Raw genomic sequence first — 21,338 nt, 5'->3', positions numbered from 1 at the left:
ATTTGTAATTTTTCTTCATATGACAAGGATTGAAAAGGATTTGCCAGTTGATTGTCGATGTGTTTCATGATAATGACTTTGAAAGATTTTGAAAGTATGATGTTGACATGATTAGTTCAATCAAAGTTACGGTAGATATAAAGTGATTTGACGTCATTTTATCTGTGGCCAATGACCTTGAGCCTTCTTGGATGGGCACTTGTAATGTAAATCTTTGGCAGCACATTTTGCATAGTGTCCCCATGAGTGACAGAACACTGAACCAACCACGGCGCAACTAGAGAAGATTACCAACCCCTACGCTCTGTATTTTCCGTTGGCTTCCCCTCCACCACAGAAAGCACTGAGCTAGGCTGAAACAATTGCATTTTGGAGCTGCCATACTTAAGAAGCAAAAAATAGACCATGTTTGTATGCAGCTTTATTAACGCAATAAACATTTTTACATTGATATGTGACCCATATTAATGCCAAAATAACTTGCAAAATGGGTGAGGCTCTGCTCCACCTGCCCTGAATGACGGATCGCCTCTGTTCATTATGCAGTGTCACTTCCTCCCTGTACACTCCTCATCAGCACCACAGCAGGTCTGAGAAACAGAAGAAGATTTAATGAAATGCATGGTGAAACTGAAAGCTATCACTGGCACAGGGATTATTGTCCCTAATTGTATGAATGCTAATTGTATACTCTTCATCTTTACTTATGCAGGATCCTTTGTTTCATCCTTTTTCCCATTGTGTCTTTGATGCAGAGTGTTAGTGTAGTAGTGAGGAGCTTGAGCACTAAGGCCCCTTGGTCCCTGAGCAGAGCCCTGTGTTGTCTTAATTGAGCTTGCTAATGATCAGCTTACTGTTGGGTAACACCTCCGTCAAACTGCAGATGTAATTAATGCATTGCATTAACAGAGGAAGTGAAAAGTAAGGAACATTTATTTACAGAGGGGGAGATGAGGCAAATATGTTGTTTTTATGATTTTTATTCAGATCCTCATTAGCTGTTGAAGAAGCAGCAGCTATTGTTCCTGGTGTCCACACAAAACATAGAACATGGCATAATACACAACACTAATGGAGAGGAACAGCAAAACTAATTTAAACTAAGAACACTGCAGAGAACAACATGACTATTTAAAAAAAGGAAAAGATAAGAATACTAAGAATATTATGTGGGTGGGTGTATTGTGTGTTTGTTAGTGTGTGTGTCTCTTCACAGTCCGCGTTGTTCCTTGAGGTGTTGTTTTATCCGGGTTTTTTTAACTGATGTTATTGCTTGCCTGAGTTACCTGAGGTGGAAGAGAATTCCATGAAATTATTGCTCTACACAGTATTTTGTGTCTCCCAGCCTCTGTTGGGGACTGTGAAGATACCCCTGATTGTGTGTCTTGGGGGGTGTCTTTGGGTTTTGAACTGTGTGTTAACTGGTTGAACAGACAATTTGTTCCCTCTAATTCTCCCATCTCTCTCTCTCTCTCTCTCACACTCTCTCTCTCTCCCCTTCCCTCCCGGAGGATCTGAGTCCTAGGACCATGCCTCAGGACCACCTGGCCTGACAACTCCTGGCTGTCCCCGTCCCCAGTCCACCTTGTCGTGCTGCTGCTCTAGTTTCAACTGTTCTGCCTGCGGCTATGGAACCTGTGACCAGTCCGCCGGACATGCTACCTTGTCCCGGACCTGCTGTTCGACCCTCTCTCTCCCTCTCCCTCTCCTCTCTCTCTCTCTCTCTCCCTCCCTTTCTACCGCACCTGCTCTCTCAACCTTTGAATGGTCTGCTATGAAAAGCCAACTGACATTTACTCCTGAGGTGCTGACCTGTTGCACTCTCTGCAACCACTGTTTGACCCTGCTGGTCATCTATGAACATTTGAGCATCTTGAAGAATGATCGACTTTAATGGCTAGTCTTATAATCTCCCCCTGGCACATCCAGAAGAGGACTGGCCATCTCTCAGAGCCTGGTTCCTCTCTAGGTTTCTTCCTAGGTTCATGACTTTCTATGGAGTTTTTCCTAGCCACCGTGCTTCTACATCTGTATTGCTGGCTCTTTGGGGTTTTAGGCTAGGTCCTTTAGAAATCTGCTGATGTAAAAAGGACTTTATAAATACATTTCAGTTTATTTGATTCCTGGGTAGGTGATCGGAGGAAGACATCATACGGAGCAAAAAACTATAAAACAAAAACATAGTCAGTCAATCAGGCACATGTTGGTGTGTGTGTGTGTGTGTGTGTGTGTATGTATCTGATGTTGGGCTGAAGCTACTGATCCGAAAACTTGACTACTCCCCGGCTTTTGGGAGGGAGGCTGGACAATAAGCCTGTCAAAGAGGATGTAAGCAATGTTTCCACGCTCTCTGGCAGCTTTCATAGCTGGGATAAGTTATCTCTGGCGCACAGCTTCAGTGTCCTTGAACGTTAGGAACTTGTTGTGGATTCGAGCCCCACGTTGGCCGATGCTGGCGGCAGGTAGCCTAGTGGTTAGAGCGACAGTGGCTAGTAACTGAAAGGTTGCAGGTTTGAATCCCAGAGCTGGCCAAGGTGAATACTCTATTGGTGCCCTTGAGCAAGGCACTTAACTCTTACATCTAGACGTTCCGCTAGCGGAACACCTGCTCCAATATCCAATGATAGGCGTGGCGCGAATTACAAATTCCTCAAAAATACAAAAACTTCAATTTTTCAAACATATGACTATTTCACAGCATTTTAAAGACAAGACTCTCCTTTATCTAACCACACTGTCCGATTTCAAAAAGGCTTTACAGCGAAAGCAAAACATTAGATTATGTCAGCAGAGTACCCAGCCAGAAATAATCAGACACCCATTTTTCAAGCTAGCATATAATGTCACAAAAACCCAGAAGACAGCTAAATGCAGCACTAACCTTTGAAGATCTTCATCAGATGACACACCTAGGACATTATGTTATACAATACATGCATGTTTTGTTCAATCAAGTTCATATTTATATCAAAAAACAGCTTTTTACATTAGCATGTGACGTTCAGAACTAGCATACCCCCGCAAACTTCCGGGGAATTTACTAACAATTTACTAAATTACTCATGATAAACGTTCACAAAAAGCATAACAATTATTTTAAGAATTATAGATACAGAACTCCTCTATGCACTCGATATGTCCGATTTTAAAATAGCTTTTTGGTGAAAGCACATTTTGCAATATTCTAAGTACATAGCCCAGCCATCACGGGCTAGCTATTTAGACACCCGGCAAGTTTAGCCTTCACCAAAATCAGATTTACTATTACAAAAATGTTATTACCTTTGTTGTCTTCGTCAGAATGCACTCCCAGGACTGCTACTTCAATAACAAATGTTGGTTTGGTCCCAAATAATCCATCGTTATATCCGAATAGCGGCGTTTTGTTCGTGCGTTCCAGAAACTATCCGAAATGGTATATCAGGGTCGCGCGCATGGCGCAATTCGTGACAAAAAAAATCTAAATATTTCATTACCGTACTTCGAAGCATGTCAACCGCTGTTTAAAATCAATTTTTATACAATTTATCTCGTAAAAAACCGATAATATTCCGACCGGGAATCTCCTTTTCTTCAAACAGAGGAAAAATCACAAAGACGGGGGCGGCCAGGGCACGCGCCTAAGCCCACAGTCCCTTGATCGGCCACTTGAGAACGGCGATAATGTGTTTCAGCCTGGGGCTGGGATGACGACATTCAGTTTTTTCTCGGGCTCTGAGAGCCTATGGAAGACGTAGGAAGTGTCACGTTAGAGCAGAGATCCTTTGTAATTGAATGAGATGGCAAAGAAGTTCAAGAAATGGTCAGACAGGCCACTTCCTGTAAAGGAATCTCTCAGGTTTTGACCTGCCATTTGAGTTCTGTTATACTCACAGACACCATTCAAACAGTTTTAGAAACTTTGGAGTGTTTTCTATCCAAAGCCAATAATTATATGCATATTCTAGTTACTGGGCATGAGTAGTAACCAGATTAAATCGGGTACGTTTTTTATCCAGCCGTCAAAATACTGCCCCCTAGCCATAACAGGTTAACCCTAATTGCTCCAGGGTTACCACTGATAATGACTGACCTTGGCAGTGACTCCACTCTCCGAGGTTGTCTCAAGGGGAGATGGGATATGCATAAAATACATTCCCGATTCACACATGCATAATACACACTTGTACACTGCATAATACACAGTTGTACACTGAGTATACCAAACATTAGGAACACCTTCCATACCCTGTTCAAAGGCATTTAAATATTTTGTCTTGCCCATTCACCCTCTGAATGGCACATATACACGTCCCAAGGATTAAAAAACATTTTTACACCTGTCTCCTCCGTTTCATCTACACTGATTGTGGATTTAACAAGTGACATCAATAAGGGATTATAGTTTTACATTACATTTGAGTCATTTAGCAGACGCTCTTATCCAGAGCAACTTACAGTAGTGAATGCATAGATTTCATACATTTTTTCTCCGCACTGGTCCCCCGTGGGAATCGAACCCACAACCCTGGTGTTGCAAACACCATGTTCTACCAACTGAGCCAGACGGGACCACGTGCTCACCTGTTCAGTCAATGTAATGGAAAGAGCAGGTGTCCTTAATGTTTTGTATAGTCAGTGTATTTCACGTGTGAAATATGACAAATATAACAAGCCACCAAATTATTATTATAAGATTGGTCTTATCCAACTACACTTTTTGGTAAGAGGAAATGAGCTGGGAGTAACTAATATGCATGGGTAATATCCCAGTAACTGTTGTTTCATTTAATTTGGGCCTCCACAATAAAAGGCACTGGTGTGAACACACCATTTTTATAATAATTTTAAGATTATCCCACGTTGTTTTGAATAAATAAAGTAATGGCAATGTTTCTTGAGATGAAGAAAACATATACTAAATGTCTTAGAGACCAAGTTTACGTATTTAATTAGAATGAGTGTTTCCATATTCAGAAAGCAGCATATCCAATTCATGCTGAAAAAAATTACTGTTTACATTAGTAAATTACGTCTTCACATGATTAAATCCAGTGATACTCTCTCTCATGCTATAAGTACTACTAACCCACCTGTTTGACCTGATCTTTGCTCTTTTGTGGAAGGATGCTGCACTCTCAGCTTTCAGCTCTTTACTTTAAAGTGTAACTTGTAGCAGTGCAGCCCCTGTGGCAGTAAATTAAGTGGGATAGAGAATAGCCTTGGCTCCACTCAAATGCTCTAAGTGAATCACCCATTTCTCTGGACCCAGGGCTGGGCTTTGTTATTCAGCCTATCATGCATCCTATTTTCTAAAGTGTTTCTCTTCTATTCAAACCCACTCTCCTCATCTTTCAAACGTGCCAGCCTGCCAGGCTATCATCATTGTGTTTTGAGATGGATAAAATTCTAGCCAACCCCTCCTCACACCTGTTTGTTCTGGATTTTCCAAAGTTACCTCTAAAAAGTTACACAGTCAATCAAATATAGTTGAAATCACAGTGTTAAAAACATTTGGGTTAAATTGATTCTACTGGGAGTTATTTATCCTTCAAGAAAGTGATACGCTCCCTGGAGTTAGTTTTGATTAGTGGACTTGACAGGGATGGATTACTTTTAACACCATTAAAAGTTAAATATATGGAGTTATCCACAGATGTGGGAGTGGCCTCATTGTCACATTACCCAGTGTACCCTGTTGCAGGTACACATTTTTAAATTGTTTGTTTCAATATCTGTGTTTTTGCATGTACATTGATTGTTTTTATGTTATGCTACACAAAAATAAGAAGCATAAATTTTTCTAAACTAATTCAATCTGTAAGTGGTTGGATGTAGAGCACCCATTAGTGAGATAGATGTTTCCATTTACTGTATTGTCTTCCCTACTATGATAGGTGTTCTAAATGCAAGTTGTGGGTGATGTAAAAGTGCTGCATATCTTCCCGCACGTTGGATTCCAAAAGAGATTGGATATCACATTGCAAACCACCATAATGTGACACATTTAGTGATTGGAAACTGTGGCAGATTAATCAGAATCAGTTGGGTAACATAGATAATTAAGATGTTTTATTTGCATAATATGCTTATGTGAGATACTTGTCATTAGAATGTATCCCTTTGGACTCTGGTGTTGGCAGTGACACTATTCCCTTAGCTTGGGCTCAGTCACTTGGGGCCCAGAGAGGGGAGAGGTCAGGCTTGTCTTTTACATATCCCTGGTGCAATGCAGAATATCAGAAAGGGAAGAGGATAGAATGGAGCATTGTCTTCATATGTGAATGTGTCTTTACCTATTCTTAAACCATGTGAAGGGATGGTGTGATTAATGGGGAAACAATTATTTGCCTCCACAATGTCTGTGCGCAAGTCACTCCCCTCAGTGAGCTTGTCCAGGAGTGGGATCAAGAGGGGGTTTACTTGAGATGGGAGTATCTACAGTTGACAATTGATATATGCCATTGGATGAGTTGGTGTTTTTGTACTATGAAGTACCAGGAGTGAGATTAGAACCTCGTCATAGGGACCAAACTGAATGATAATTTAAAGCGAATGTTATCTGGCTAAGGGATACTCCTTTCTCAAATATAAAGTCCCTTTGTGAACTGTTCCTAAGATCTGTGGTTCGTCATGTACGTTGAGAGGGGTGTATCTTGGCTATAAAAGATCTTTGTACTTTTGTGTTGTCACAGCGTTTTGCAAAGCTCTTATTATTAAAGATGTAGTTTAAGTATAACTCTGACTGGTGTGTGAAGTTTGTAACTCTCCTCATTTGGTAATGCGGAAATTAGCCACCACAAAACCAAGGCTTTCTGAAGACTTCAGAGCCGACACCAAATTGTGGCGAAAAACTGTTCAGTTTTCTGAGCTTCATTATCGGTTCGACATTAGTGACATCTGCAATAAATAGCAGCGTGTTGTAAGAGATATATATATATATATATATATATATATATACATATTTTTTCACAATGGATGTTATTGGCCTATAATCAGTTGGAATAACAGGTTCACATCTTACATCATGCTTCTCTTTTTTCACTTCAAGTTTACAATTTTTTTTAAAACAGAATTTATGGCATTATTTGGGATTCTTCAGCCTATACTATTCTAAATAAAACTAATTATTTGAACAAGAATGCACAAAGTGTAGTTTACAATTTCCTAAATAGTGTGCCTTCAACTGGATTCAACCTCATACCCTAGTGCAACTGAATGTTCAATAGTTCCCTATTCTACCTGCTAAGCTATCCGTCAGGTGAAACTACATGTACAAAATCCTAACTATACTTGTAAGGTCAGTGTTTGAAAGAAGCTTGCAGTTTAAGAAAGCACCGGAACCATGGCGAAATCATTGGGATCACACAGTTTGAAAAGCACGTGATCCAACTAAGCTTCAAACATCATTGATGACATTCTTCTGATAAAGTGATACATGCATTGGCACACTGCTTCGAAGTTAGCTGCTTAGCGATTTTGAAGCATGTCTCGTAGCTCTGGTATAAAACATATCATATTAAGAAATGTTCAAATAAGGCTTTACACCCTTATAACTCAAAGGAAGTTAAACCAAGAGATAAATGTACTCTATTGGAGTTGATTGTTAACCTGTTGGGGCTAGGGGGCAGTATTTTCACGGCTGGATAAAAAAAACATACCCGATTTAATCTGGTTACTAATCCTACCCAGTAACTAGAATATGCATATACTTATTATATATGGATAGAAAACACCCTAAAGTTTCTAGAACTGTTTGAATGGTGTCTGTGAGTATAACAGAACTCATTTGGCAGGCAAAACCCTGAGACATTTTCTGACAGGAAGTGGATACCTGATGTGTTGAATTACCTTTAAGCCTATGCCATTGAAACACACAGGGGCTGATTAATGTTTTGGCACTTCCTATTGCTTCCACTAGATGTCACCAGCCTTTACAAAGTGTTTTGAGTCTTCTACTATGAGATCTGACCGAACAAGAGCCTTGGAACGGTGATGGCCGATTAGACTCTGTCTTGCGAGGTCATGTTGGGTACCCTCGTTCCAATACGTTTTAAAAGAGAATGCATTCGTCCACCTTGAATATTATTCATGTTCTGGTTAAAAAAGGCACTAATGATTTATGCTATACAACGTTTGACATGTTTGAACGAACGTAAATATATTTTTTCCCCTCGTTCATGAAGTGAAGTCCGGCGGGCTTAGATCATGTGCTAACAACATGGAGCTTTTTGGACATAAATGATTAGCTTTTTGGAACAAAACTACATTCGTTATGGACCTGGGATTCCTGGAAGTGACATCTGATGAAGAGAATCAAAGGTAATGGATTATTTACATAGTATTTTCGATTTTAGATCTCTCCAACATGGCCGTTTGTCTGTATTGCAAAGCGTATTTTTCTGGGCGCAATGCTCAGATTATTGCAAAGTGTGATTTCCCAGTAAGGTTATTTTTAAATCTGGCAAGTCGATTGCGTTCAAGAGATGTAAATCTATAATTCTTTAAATGACAATATAATATTTTACCAATGTTTTCTAATTTTAATTATTTAATTTGTGGTGCTGACTTGACTGCCGGTTATTGAAGGGAAACGATTTCCTGAACATCAACGCCATAGTAAAACGCTGTTTTTGGATATAAATATGAACTTGATAGAACTAAAAATGCATGCATTGTCTAACATAATGTCCTAGGAGTGTCATCTGATGGAGATTGTCAAAGGTTAGTGCATCATTTTAGCTGGTTTTATGGTTTTGGTGACGCCTGTCTTTGAATTGACAAAACATTACACACAGCTATTGTCAATGTACTCTCCTAACATAATCTAACTTTATGCTTTCGCCGTAAAACCTTTTTGAAATCGGACAACGTGGTTAGATTAAGGAGATGTTTATCTTTCAAAGGGTGTAAGATAGTTGTATGTTTGAAAAATTTGAATTTTGACATTTGTTTGGTTTCAAATTTGCCGCTCTTGAAATGCACCTGCTGTCGATAGGGTGCACCACGGGTGGCACGCTAGCGTCCCACATAGCCCCAAGAGGTTAATTCAAAATGACACTGAAAACAGTAAAATAGCAATTGGAGTTACATTTAAACTTAAATTTGAGTCCATGGGAGTTTAACTATTGCGCTTTACTGTGTAGAGTACTCCATCACCACCACCCCACTCTATTTATCCACGCTCCTCCGGAACTGGCCACTCCCTCCCAATAACATAACCACAACAGCAGGAGAGCAGCCTGTCCAACCTGGTCTCAGAGCATTTGGTATTATTCTGTATTTAAATCCGAGACTCTCCATTTAGTATGCTATTTTACATTTTGTATGGTATGTATTAATTTGTGGATGTCGTTCACCCATTTTGTATGATATGTTACTGTTACGTGTGGCGGAGCGGGTAAACCCAAGAGAAGACTCAGACAAGGACAAGGTAACTAAGGTATTTATTGAAAAGCGGGGGAGGGGGGATGAGGTGCAGGCCAGGGATGCCCCTTGTTCAGGGGCAGAACAACAGATTTATACCTTGTAGCTCGGGGATTCAATCTAGCAACCTTTCGATTACTTGCCCAACGCTCTAACCACTAGGCTACCTGCCGCCCCATGAGTCTACCTGAGTCTTTTATTTGTTAGCATAGTTACTGACTTCATGTTTCTGGTGTTGTTGCATTTCAGGTGGTGATGGAGTTAGATCACTAGAAAGCAGCATTCTGACAGAACAGGGCCTGTATTCACAAAGCACCTTCGAGTAGGAGTGCTGATTTAGGATCAGTTTAGCCTTTTAGATCACAATGGTGATTGCATTGACAAGAGGGAGCTGGTCCTAGGTCACTGGAGATGCTTTGTAAATTCGGGCCCGGGAAGAAAGCTGTTGCCCAATACCTTGCACAGCAGTCGCTTCACCACATGAAAGGTACTTAATGCATCTCCCTATCAGGCCACTGCATGCTTTGACAAGCTGCTTGACTGAATACTGGGGCCTTCAGTGGTACTGGAAGCAAGAGCCTTACCTGGGAGTACAGCAGCAGTCTCTCTCTTCCTGTCTCGAAGCCATTCTAACATGTATTGTATGTAACCACTCAAATTCATACAAACTGTTACGGACGCAGGCACCGATTGACTGCATATTCACTTTTTTTACTTATTCAATTCTGTAATCTTGTCTGGAATTTATATTTTAGATGGCACACGTGTGATGTGTATCTTATACATGAATAAAAATGTATTCACCCTGGACATAAGACTTTCATTTATTTTAGACCTTTTGAATCATAAGCTCTTAGTGTATTTGTCTTGATGTTTCCACAGAAGTTAGTAAAAATATGAAGACCAACGTGACAAACATGCTATCAAAAAGTTATTATTTATATACAAAACTTTATTGCATTTGGTCATCCCCAAAATGTGGCCATTGAAAGCCTTCCTCAGGGAACGGTCTGCGGATAGCTGACAATAGGGTGTCTGGGAGACTTTTACAGGGAGGAGAGAGCATAAGTGAGTACAGAGTAAATTAAATCCAAACATTGGCCCTGGATAATATGCTATGCCAGCACACAGGTAGACTGCCATAGTGAAGGAGGTTTACATGGTGCGTCAAGTATACTATTAAGAGTGAAGCTTACTGCTCTGTGCTCTGGATTGATCGCAGGTAGTTTGGTCAAAAGGCTCTGGAGGTCCATAGAATATTCAGTCTTTGTAGCACCTGGAGAGAGACGGATAGAGGTAGTGAGTGTGCTTGAAAGTGAGAGCACTCACCCCTGCCCTACCACTGGTCCAGGGCCTAACCCTCTAATCACAGTCTCTCTGACAGGGAGCTACTCCAGGAGTAGACAGGTGTATGCTGCACTACCAAGCAAAAAGGCAGTAACTGTTCATTTGGTCGAAAATTAGTTAATGTCATTTTTGCTACATTAAATACATGGGGGTCATGTTAGCAGTAACTGCATAAAGGTACTGTGAATCCAAGGTAAATAAAAGCTATTTTTCTCAGTTCCACACTATAAGCAGTTACTGCCTTTTTGCTTGGTAGGGCAGTAATAGTAGATACTGCATAAGGCTTCTCCACTCCTTATATGAGTGGTGTAATACTGTAGCTCTTCAAATGGTATCATGCAATGTAAAGGAAAAATAATGTCATTTTTGGAACACGGAGTGCTCCATGTTCCTGCGGGTAGAAAGCCTCAACCTGGATTTAGAAAAATGTACTGCCTTAAAGCATGGTTGCATGCAAACCATTCATAGATGCTAACTAATGACGATAGCACCTTCTGTTTGGGGGAGTTTTGTTAAGAGCCCCGATGCTCAATCTAAAAAAAGCATTGCTTGCAGTCCAGTTTTGGAAACATAAGGAATGTATATTTCATATCAGCGAGAAATCATTTTCCAAAAACAAAAGGTTAAAGGGATACTTCGGGATTTTGGCAATGAATCCATTACTTCCCAGAGTCAGATGAACTCGTGGATACTATGTGTAAGTCTCTGCATCCAATATGAAGGAAGTTAGGCTTCTTTTGTGAGCCAATGCTAACTAGCGTTAGCGCAATGACTGGAAATCTATGGTATCTCCTAGCATGCTAGCTGATAATATAGACTTCCAGTCATTGCGGTAATGGTAGTTAGCAACTTTCTTCAAACTGCACGCAGAGACATAAAAATGATATCCACAAGTTAATCTGACTCTGGGGAATTAGATAAAGGGTTTAATTGCCAAAATCCCGAAGTTTAAATTATTACACACTTTTATACTGTAGGGTTAGGGTTAATGTTCGCACAGGGCCATATCTCCTTGTTACAGCGCTTGTTTACGGATGACAGAAGAAAGACATAGGCAGCCACATGTGCTAATTAGCTATCTGGCATGCTCCGAACACCTGTGTGTAAGCTTAACTTGGGAGAAAGTGTAGTTCGTCAACTGGAGACATCTGTGCAAATTTGCTGAAGTAAGTGTATATATTTTTTTGAAATAATATTATTAATTCTCTCTGATATGAAAATAAAGGGCATATCAGCATATGTTTTGAAAAAACTTTTTGCAAGCAATGATTATTGACGTTTCTAAACATTAAAACATAGCATCGAAATTGTAGTTCACATGCAGCCAACTGTGGGCAAAGCTAAAATCTGAAAACCCTATGGATTAAAAGGTTTTTCGAGAGCTAGGTTGCGTCTATCTCCACCATGTTCCAATAAATTAGATGACAAACCTGCAGAGATTAACAAAAGAAAATGGTACCTGTATTTAGGATTCATGTTGGAGAGACACACCAGAGAAGACACAGAGACAGCAACAGAGTAGACGAGGGAGAGTGTCACGCTGGTATGAAGAGATTCGGGAGACAGACGCAGGAATGCGTAATAGTTTTTTTTATTACGTCCAAATTACGGCACGGGGACGAAGACCAAACAAACACGTAACAAAACACAGGGTAGAAATCCAAAACAAAATGAGCGAGGAGTACCTCGAATAAATAACACACGCACAATGATTAACACATGGGACGAGACCCGTAATCATCTGTGCAATCCACAATGGCACGAAAGTCAAAACACACAGCACAGGTACTCACACACACCAACGGACATTGTAACAATAATCGATAAGACCATGGTGAACAAAGGGCACATATATACAAATACAATCAGTGTGAATAGGAGCCGGGTGTGCGCAATGAAAGTTCCAGAGGGATCTGTGACAGAAAGAGACACCAGACAAGACATAGAGACAGCAACAGAAGAATAGGATATGACGGAGCGAGACACCAGACAATCAAATCAAATCTAATTGTATTTGTCACATGAGCCGACTACAACAGGTGTAGACCTTAAAGTGAAATGCTAACTTACAAGCCCTTAACCAACAATGCAGTTTTAAGAAAATACATAAAAAATGCAAATAGTTTGGGTAGCCATTTCATTAGCTGTTCAGGAGTCTTCTGGCTTGGGGGTAGAAACTATTTAGGAGCCTCTTGGACCATGCGGTAGCAGAGAGAACAGTCTATGACTAGGGTGGCTGGAATCTTTGACAATTTTTAGGGCTTTCCTCTGACACCACCTGGTATAGAGGTCCTGGATGGCAGGAAGCTTGGCCCCAGTGATGTACTGGACCGTACACATTACACTCTGTAGTGCCTTGTGGTCGGAGTTTGAGCAGTTGCCATATCAGGCAGTGATGCAACCGGTCAGGATGCTCTCGATGGTGCAGCTGTAGAAGCTTTTGAGGATCTGAGGACTCATGCCAAATCTTTTCAGTCTCCTTAGGGGAATAGGTTTTGTCATGCCCTCTTCACGACTGTCATGGTGTGCTTGGACCGTGCAAATTCTTTGGCGATGTGGACACCAAGGAAATTAAATCTCTCAACCTGCTCCACTACAGCTCCGTCGATGAGAATGGGGGTGTGCTTGGTCCTCCTTTTCCTGTAGTGCTCAATCATCTCCTTTGTCTTGATCACGTTGAGGGAGAGGTTGTTGTCCTTGCACCACATGGTCAGGTTTCTGACCTCCTCCCTATAGGCTGTCTCATCGTTATCGGTGATTAGGCCTACCACTGTTGTGTCATCAGCGAAGTTAACCTCTATGGGCTAGGTGGGACGCAAGCGTCCCACCCGTGGTGCACTCCATCAACAGCAGGTGCATTTCAAGAGCGGCAAATTTGAATCCAAATAAATGTCAAAATTCAAATTTTTCAAAGATACAACTATTTTACACCCTTTGAAAGATAAACATCTCCTTAATCTAACCACGTTTTACGATTTCAAAAAGGTTTTACGGCGAAAGCATAAATTTAGAGTATGTTAGGACAGTACATTTACAAGAGTTGTGTGTAATGTTGTGCCAATTCAAAGACAGGCGTCACCAAAACCATAAAATCAGCTAAAATTATGCACTAACCTTTTACAATCTCCAACAGATGACACTCCTAGGACATTGTGTTAGACAATGCATGCATTTTTAGTTCTATCAAGTTCATATTTATATCCAAAAACAGCGTTTTACTGTGGCGTTGATGTTCAGGAAATCGTTTCCCTCCAATAACCGGCATTCAAGTCAGCACCACAAATTAAATAATTAAAATTAGAAAACATTGGTAAAATATTATATTGTCATTTAAAGAATTATAGATTTACATCTCTTGAACGCAATCAACTTGTCAGATTTAAAAATAACCTTACTGGGAAATCACACTTTGCAATAATCTGAGCACTGCGCCCAGAAAAATACGCGTTGCGATACAGACTAGCCGCCATGTTGGGGAGATCTAAAATCGAAAATACTATGTAAATAATCCATTACCTTTGATTCTCTTCATCAGATGTCACTTCCAGGTATCACAGGTCCATAACGAATGTAGTTTTGTTCAAAAAAGCTCATCATTTATGTCCAAAAATCTCCGTCTTGTTAGCACATGATCTAAACCCGCCGGACTTCACTTCATGAACGAGGGGAAAAAATATATTTACGTTCGTTCAAACATGTCAAACGTTGTATAGCATAAATCATTAGGGCCTTTTTTAACCAGAACATGAATAATATTCAAGGTGGACGAATGCATTCTCTTTTATAACGTATTGGAACGAGGGTACCCAACATGAACTCGCGCGCCAGGTGTCTAATGGGCCATCATCGTTCCATGGCTCTTGTTCGGTCAGATCTCCCTCCAGAAGACTCAAAACACTTTGTAAAGGCTGGTGACATCTAGTGGAGGCAATAGGAAGTGGCAAAATATTCCTCAGCCCCTGTGTTTTTCAATGGCATAGGTTTAAAGGTAATACAACACATCAGGTATCCACTTCCTGTCAGAAAATGTCTCAGGGTTTTGCCTGCCAAATGAGTTCTGTTATACTCACAGACACCATTCAAACAGTTTTAGAAACTTTAGGGTGTTTTCTATCCATATATAATAAGTATATGCATATTCTAGTTACTGGGTAGGATTAGTAACCAGATTAAATCGGGTAAATTTTTTTATCCAGCCGTGCAAATACTGCCCCCTAGCCCTAACAGGTTAATGATGGTGTTGGAGTCATGCCAAGCCGTGCAGTCATGAGTGAACAGGGACTACAGGAGGGGACTTAGCACGCACCCCTGAGGGGCCCCCGTGTTGAGGATCAGCGTGGCGGATCTATTGTAAACTACCTTTACCACCTTGGGGTGGCCCGTCAGGAAGTCCAGGATCCAGTTGCAGAGAGAGGTGTTTAGTCCCAGGGTCCTTAGCTTAGTGATGAGCTTTGAGAGCACTATGGTGTTGAATCCTGAGCTGTAGTCAATTAATAGCATTCTCACATAGGTGTTCCTTTTGTCCAGGTGTGAAAAGGCAGTGTGGAGTGCAATAGAGATTGCATCATCTGTGGATCTGTTGGTGCGGTATGCAAATTGGTGTGGGTCTATGGTTTCTGGGATAATGGTGTTGATGTGAGCCATGACCAGCCTTTCAAAGCATTTCATGGCTACAGACATGAGTGCTACGTGTCTGTAGTCATTTAAGCAGGTTACCTTAGTGTTGTTGGGCATGCTTGAAACATGTTGGTATTACAGACTGAGACAGGGATAGGTTGAAAATGTCAGTGAATACACTTCCCAGTTGGTCAGCGCATGCTCAGAGTACATGTCCTGGTAATCTGTCTGGTCCAGCGGCCCTGTGAATGTTGACCTGTTTAAAAGTCTTACATTGGCTGCGGAGAGCGTGAACACACAGTCGTCCAAAACAGCTGATGCTCTCATGCATGTTTCAGTGTTACTTGCCTCGAAGCGAGCATAGAAGTTATTTAGCTCGTCTGGTAGGCTCGTGTTACTGGACAACTCTCGGCTGTGCTTCCCTTTGTAGTCTATAACAGTTTGCAGGCCCTGCCACATCTGACAAGCGTCGGAGCCGGTGTAGTACAATTCGATCTTAGTCCTGTATTGACGCTTTGCCTGTTTGACTGTTTGTCGGAGACAGAGACAGCAACATGCAGAATAAGATATGATGGAGAGAGACACATCAGAGAAGACACAGAGACACCAACAGAGTAGGATATGATGGAGGGTGACACCAGACAAGACACAGAGATAGCAACAGAAGAGTCGGATATGATGGAGAGAGACACACCGGACAAGACACAGAGATAGCAACAGAATAGTCCGATATGATGGTGAGAGACACCAGGCAAGACACAGAGACAGCAACAGAAGAATAGGATATGATGGAGAGAGACAGCAGACATGCAACAGAACATTTGTATGTGATGGAAAGAGACACCAGACAAGACACAGAGAGCAACAGAAGAGTAGGACATGATGGAGAGAGACACCAGACAAGACACAGAGAGCAACAGAAGAGTAGGACATGATGGAGAGAGACACCAGACAAGACACAGAGAGCAACAGAAGAGTAGGACATGATGGAGAGAGACACCAGACAAGACACAGAGAGCAACAGAAGAGTAGAACATGACGGAGAGAGACACCAGACAAGACACAGAGACAGCAACATGCAGAATAAGATATGATGGAGAGAGACACATCAGAGAAGACACAGAGACAGCAACAGAAGAATAGGATATGATGGAGAGAGACACCAGGCAAGACACAGAGACAGCAACAGAAGAATAGGATATGATGGAGAGAGACACCAGACATGACACATAGACAGCAACAGAAGAATAGGATATGATGGAGAGAGACACCAGACAAGAACCAGAGACAGCAACAGAAGAGTTGGATGTGATGGAGAGGGACACCAGACAAGACACAAAGAGTAACAGAAGAGTAGGACATGATGGAGAGAGACACCAGACAAGACACAGAGACAGCAACATGTAGAATAAGATATGATGGAGAGAAACACATCAGAGATGACACAGAGACACGAACAGAGTAGGATATGATGGAGGGTGACACCAGACAAGACACAGAGATAGCAACAGAAGAGTAGGATATGATGGAGAGCGACACCAGACAGGTCACAGAGATAGAAACAGAAAAGGAGGATATTATGGAGAGACACACCACACTATACAAGACACAGAAATAGCAACAGAAGAGTGGGATATGATGGAGTAGACACCAGAAGAACAGAACAGGCCATAACAAAAGAGGATAGACAAAGGAGAGTAACAAACAAGAACCTGTGACGGCAACAGACAATACAGACAAAGTGATAGAAGAGGACAGATGAAGAGAGAACAGAGGTATGTTGAGCACATAGTAGACTGTATCACTTCAAGCTGCTCTATAGATTCTAATTAGTTATATTTATTTGCAAAAATAGTAACCAGTGAAACACAGGTAGTGAAAAAGACATGGTTACAATGGTAGTGAGAAACATGGTAGTGAGAAAACATGTTTACAAAGAATTTGCAGGTGAGCTGGAAAAGCCTGAGAAATTACTATTAAAACAATTGTTTACTTTGACAGTTTTTACAACCAAGACAGGGCGAGAGAGGAGGGTAGACAAGAGACAGAAAAATAGAAGACTAAGAGACAGTGTGGTGTATTAAGAAATGTATTATGTGTTAATGAGTTTAGATTTAAAATGGTTGCAAGGAGCCATTGGTATTTGTAAGCATAGTTATTTGAATTAACAAATGATAATAGGGTTTCCGTTCTGGCATTGAAGTGATTGGATTACAAGATGCAAGGGCAGGTAAAGTTTAATGATACATTTGTGAGTTGGGCTGAAGACACTGTTGTTACGTCCGTTGTTGGAATAAGACCGCCATGCAGCGTGGTAGGCGTACATTTTATTTTATTAACAATGACACCGGGGAAAACAACAAAATACGAAAACGAACGTAAAGCTACATGCAGTGCAGAAAGCAACTACACACAAACAAGATCCCACAATCACAGGTGGGAAAAAGGGCTGCCTAAGTATGATCCCCAATCAGAGACAACAATAAACAGCTGCCTCTGATTGGGAACCATACTAGGCCAACAAAGAAATAGAAACATAGATATGCCCACCCAAGTCACACCCTGACCTAACAAAATAGAGAATAAAAAAGGCTCTCTAAGGTCAGGGCGTGACAGCTGTAGAGAATGGTCGACTGGAATGTATTAAGGAGAACATTAAATAAATCTGTTCCGTTTATTATAAGCACGCTTCGGAGTTTTCAGTAAAATAACCCAGCGTCTTAAGATTCAACAACTGGTGACGAGGATAACGGATTTTTTTTTTATCCTCTGACTACTGATGACCCAACGAGTCAACAAGCTAAAAAGTTAGTTTGTACTAGTAAAGTAGCTGGTCATCTGGGAAGTAAAGGCGCGTGGGCTAATGAGAGCCATGGCACTTTTAAGTAGTGAGACCGGTTTGTGTTTCCAGGAGGCGAACGACAGCTTCAGCACATATGAGGAGCGATTTTTGCAGTTTTTGAGGCCAACGAGTTAGCTGACGACCGAAGAAGAGCAGTGTTTCTATCAGTCGTGGGTTCAAAGATGTTTACGCTGCTGAAAGATTTGCTAGCGCCGGGAGAGGCTAGCTTCCAGGAGATCATTTCAGGTCTGAGAGACTTGTATGCACCAAAACGGAACGTGTTGAGCGAGACGTATGTTTTTTGGAATAGGAAACAGTTGGCGTGAGAGACATTAGCTGTGTATATAGCATCACTAAAGGAACTGGCGGCTACAGGTGAGTTTGGGGCTGCACTAGAGGTTCAGCTGAGGGACCTAGTTTATGGAGTTGCCAGTATGGAGCTGCGGGGCAAGATGTTAAATTCCAGCAGACACCGTCTCAGTTGAGAACCGATCAGTTGACCACAAAACGGGAGGGGCATCAACCCGGATCCTCAAGGGAGAAACAGTGGATGGAGGGAGACGTCAAAGCCCTGTTTTCATTGTTTGGGGACAGGAAATTCACAGCAGACCTGTGAATTTCACAGCACACTAATCCAGCTATTGCCTTCAGTGTCCAGCACAGTCGGAAATCACCAGTCAGAAAAGGACTTAGGACTTTTTACTGTGTGTATTGATCGTGAGTATGTTAACCGTACATGGTCATGGTGAGATGTAATGGGGAAAAGATAAAGATGGCAGTAGATACTGGGGCTGCCATATCTATTATCTCAGAGAAGCTGTACAACAGCAGATTTAAGAAGTATAAACTGCAACCATGTGATGTTGTTTTGAGAACTTACTCAGCTCAGCCCATTCAGTTATTGGGAAAGCTGGAGCTTAAAGTGAAATGTGGTGCTCAGGTGTTAACACTATCCCTATTAGTGTGAGAATGTAAGGGTCCTACGCTAATTGGGAGAAACTGGATTCAGGTTAAATTAGATTGGTCAATGTGAACCATCTGTCACACCCAGTTGCGCAGCAGTGCGATAAATATGCTGAGGTGTTTAGTGGTGAAATGGGTGTAGTAAAGGGAGTTAATAAAGCCAAAATTCAAGTGTCAGAGAAAGCTGTTCCAAAGTTTTGTAAGGCTTGACCTGTGCCTTATGCACTCAGAGAGGCAGTAGACAAACCGCTTACAGAGCTAGAAAAACAAGGAGGGATCACACCCATAGAATCCAGTGAATGGGCAGCACCTATAGTTTGCATTCCAAAGACAAACGGGGGTGTCAGAACATGTCATGATTATATGGTGACTGTTAATGCATGGGTTGATGTGGACCGGTACCCCTTACCAAAGACCCAGGACTTGTTTTCTACTCTAGCGTGGGGGTAAATGGTTCACAAAGTTAGACCTTACACAGGCCTACCAGCAAGTGGAAGTAGATCAAGAGTCAAAGCATTTCCTGACTATAAACACGTTGAAGGGTTTTTACCAGAAGAATAGACTGCCTTATGGAGTATGCAGCTATATTCCAGCGTATTATCGACCAGGCCTTACAGGGCTTAGCTGGGGTTGTGTGCCTTCTGGATGATATTCTTATCACAGGGAAATTGACAGAGGACCACTTACAGAATGTAGAAGCAGTGTTACAGAGGCTGCAAGAGCGTGGGTTAAGAGTAAACAGGGTCAAGTGTGCATTTTTTCAGTCCAGTGTCACTTACTCAGGTCACAGGATAGACGAACAGAGGCTACATCCAGTGCAGGACAAGACTGAAGCCATAGCAAAGGCTCCAGTGCCAACTATGGTGACTGAGCTCAGAACATATCTGGCTTTACTTACCTACAGTGAGGAAAACATTTATTTGATCCCCTGCTGATTTTGTACGTTTGCCCACTGACAAAGAAATGATCAGTCTATAATTTTAATGGTAGGTTTATTTGAACAGTGAGAGACAGAATAACAACAAAAAAATCTAGAAAAATCCAGTCAAATATGTTATAAAATTATGGTAAAAACCACCATGGTAAAAATGAAAGCTTTTGCAAGGAGCCACTTTTGGTGGCCCAGGTTAGACTCAGACATAGAAGACATGGTAAGGAGATGCCAGGTGTGTCAGTCTAATCGACATACACTACCGGTCAAAAGTTTTAGATCACCTACTCATTCAAGGATTTTTCTTAATTTTTACTATTTTCTACCAGCTTCATGAGGTAGTCACCTGGAATGCATTTTAATTAACAGGTGTGCCTTCTTAAAAGTTAATTTGTGGAATTTCTTTCCTTCTTAATGCATTTGAGCCAATCAGTTGTGTTGTGACTAGGTTGGGTGGTATACAGATGATAGCCCTATTTGGTGAAAGACCAAGTCCATATTATGGCAAGAACAGCTCAAATAAGCAAAGAGACACGACAGTCCATCATTACTTTAAGACATGAAGGTCAGTCAATACGGAACATTTCAAGAACTTTGAAAGTTGCAAAAACCATCAAATGCTATGATGAAACTGGCTCTCATGAGGACCTCCAAAGGAATGGAAGACCCAGAGTTACCTCTGCTGCAGAGGATAAGTTCATTAGAGTTACCAGCCTCAGAAATTGCAGCCCAAATAAATGCTTCACAGAGTTCAAGTAACAGACACATCTCAACATCAACTGTTCAGAGGAGACTGTGTGAATCAGGCCTTCATGGTCGAATTGCTGCAAAGAAACCACTACTGAAGGACACCAATAATAAGAAGAGACTTGCTTGGGCCAAGAAACATGAGCAATTGACATTAGACCGGTGGAAATGTGTCCTTTGGTCTGGAGCCAAATTGGAGATGTTTGGTTCCAACCGCTGTGTCTTTGTGAGAGGTAGGGTGGTGAGTGAACGGATGATCTCCGCATGTATATTTCCCACCGTAAAGCATGGAGGAGGAGGTGTTATGGTGTGTGTTATGGTGTGGTCGTGCTTTGCTCGTGACACTGTCTGTGACTTATTTAGAATTCAAGGCATACTTAACCAGCATGGCTACCACAGCAGTCTGCTGCAAAACACCATCCCTTCTGGTTTGGGCTTAGTGGGACTATCATTTGTTTTTCAACAGGACAATGACCCAACACACCT

General features: G+C 41.4%; 1 long non-coding RNA gene across 1 annotated transcript; it reads right to left on the bottom strand.

Moving 5' to 3' along the window:
• Positions 1-491: 491 nt before the first annotated feature.
• Positions 492-12,432, bottom strand: LOC123725257 (uncharacterized). The gene is made up of 3 exons (XR_006757761.1): positions 12,212-12,432; positions 10,602-10,681; positions 492-590 (listed from the first exon to the last, which is right to left on the bottom strand). It is a non-coding gene; the product is annotated as an uncharacterized lncRNA (long non-coding RNA).
• Between the last annotated feature and the right edge of the window lie 8,906 nt (positions 12,433-21,338).

Source organism: Salmo salar, chromosome ssa11 (assembly GCF_905237065.1).
Source record: "Salmo salar chromosome ssa11, Ssal_v3.1, whole genome shotgun sequence".
Lineage (NCBI taxonomy): Eukaryota > Metazoa > Chordata > Actinopteri > Salmoniformes > Salmonidae > Salmo > Salmo salar.
This window is presented reverse-complemented; position numbering and strand designations above follow the sequence as displayed.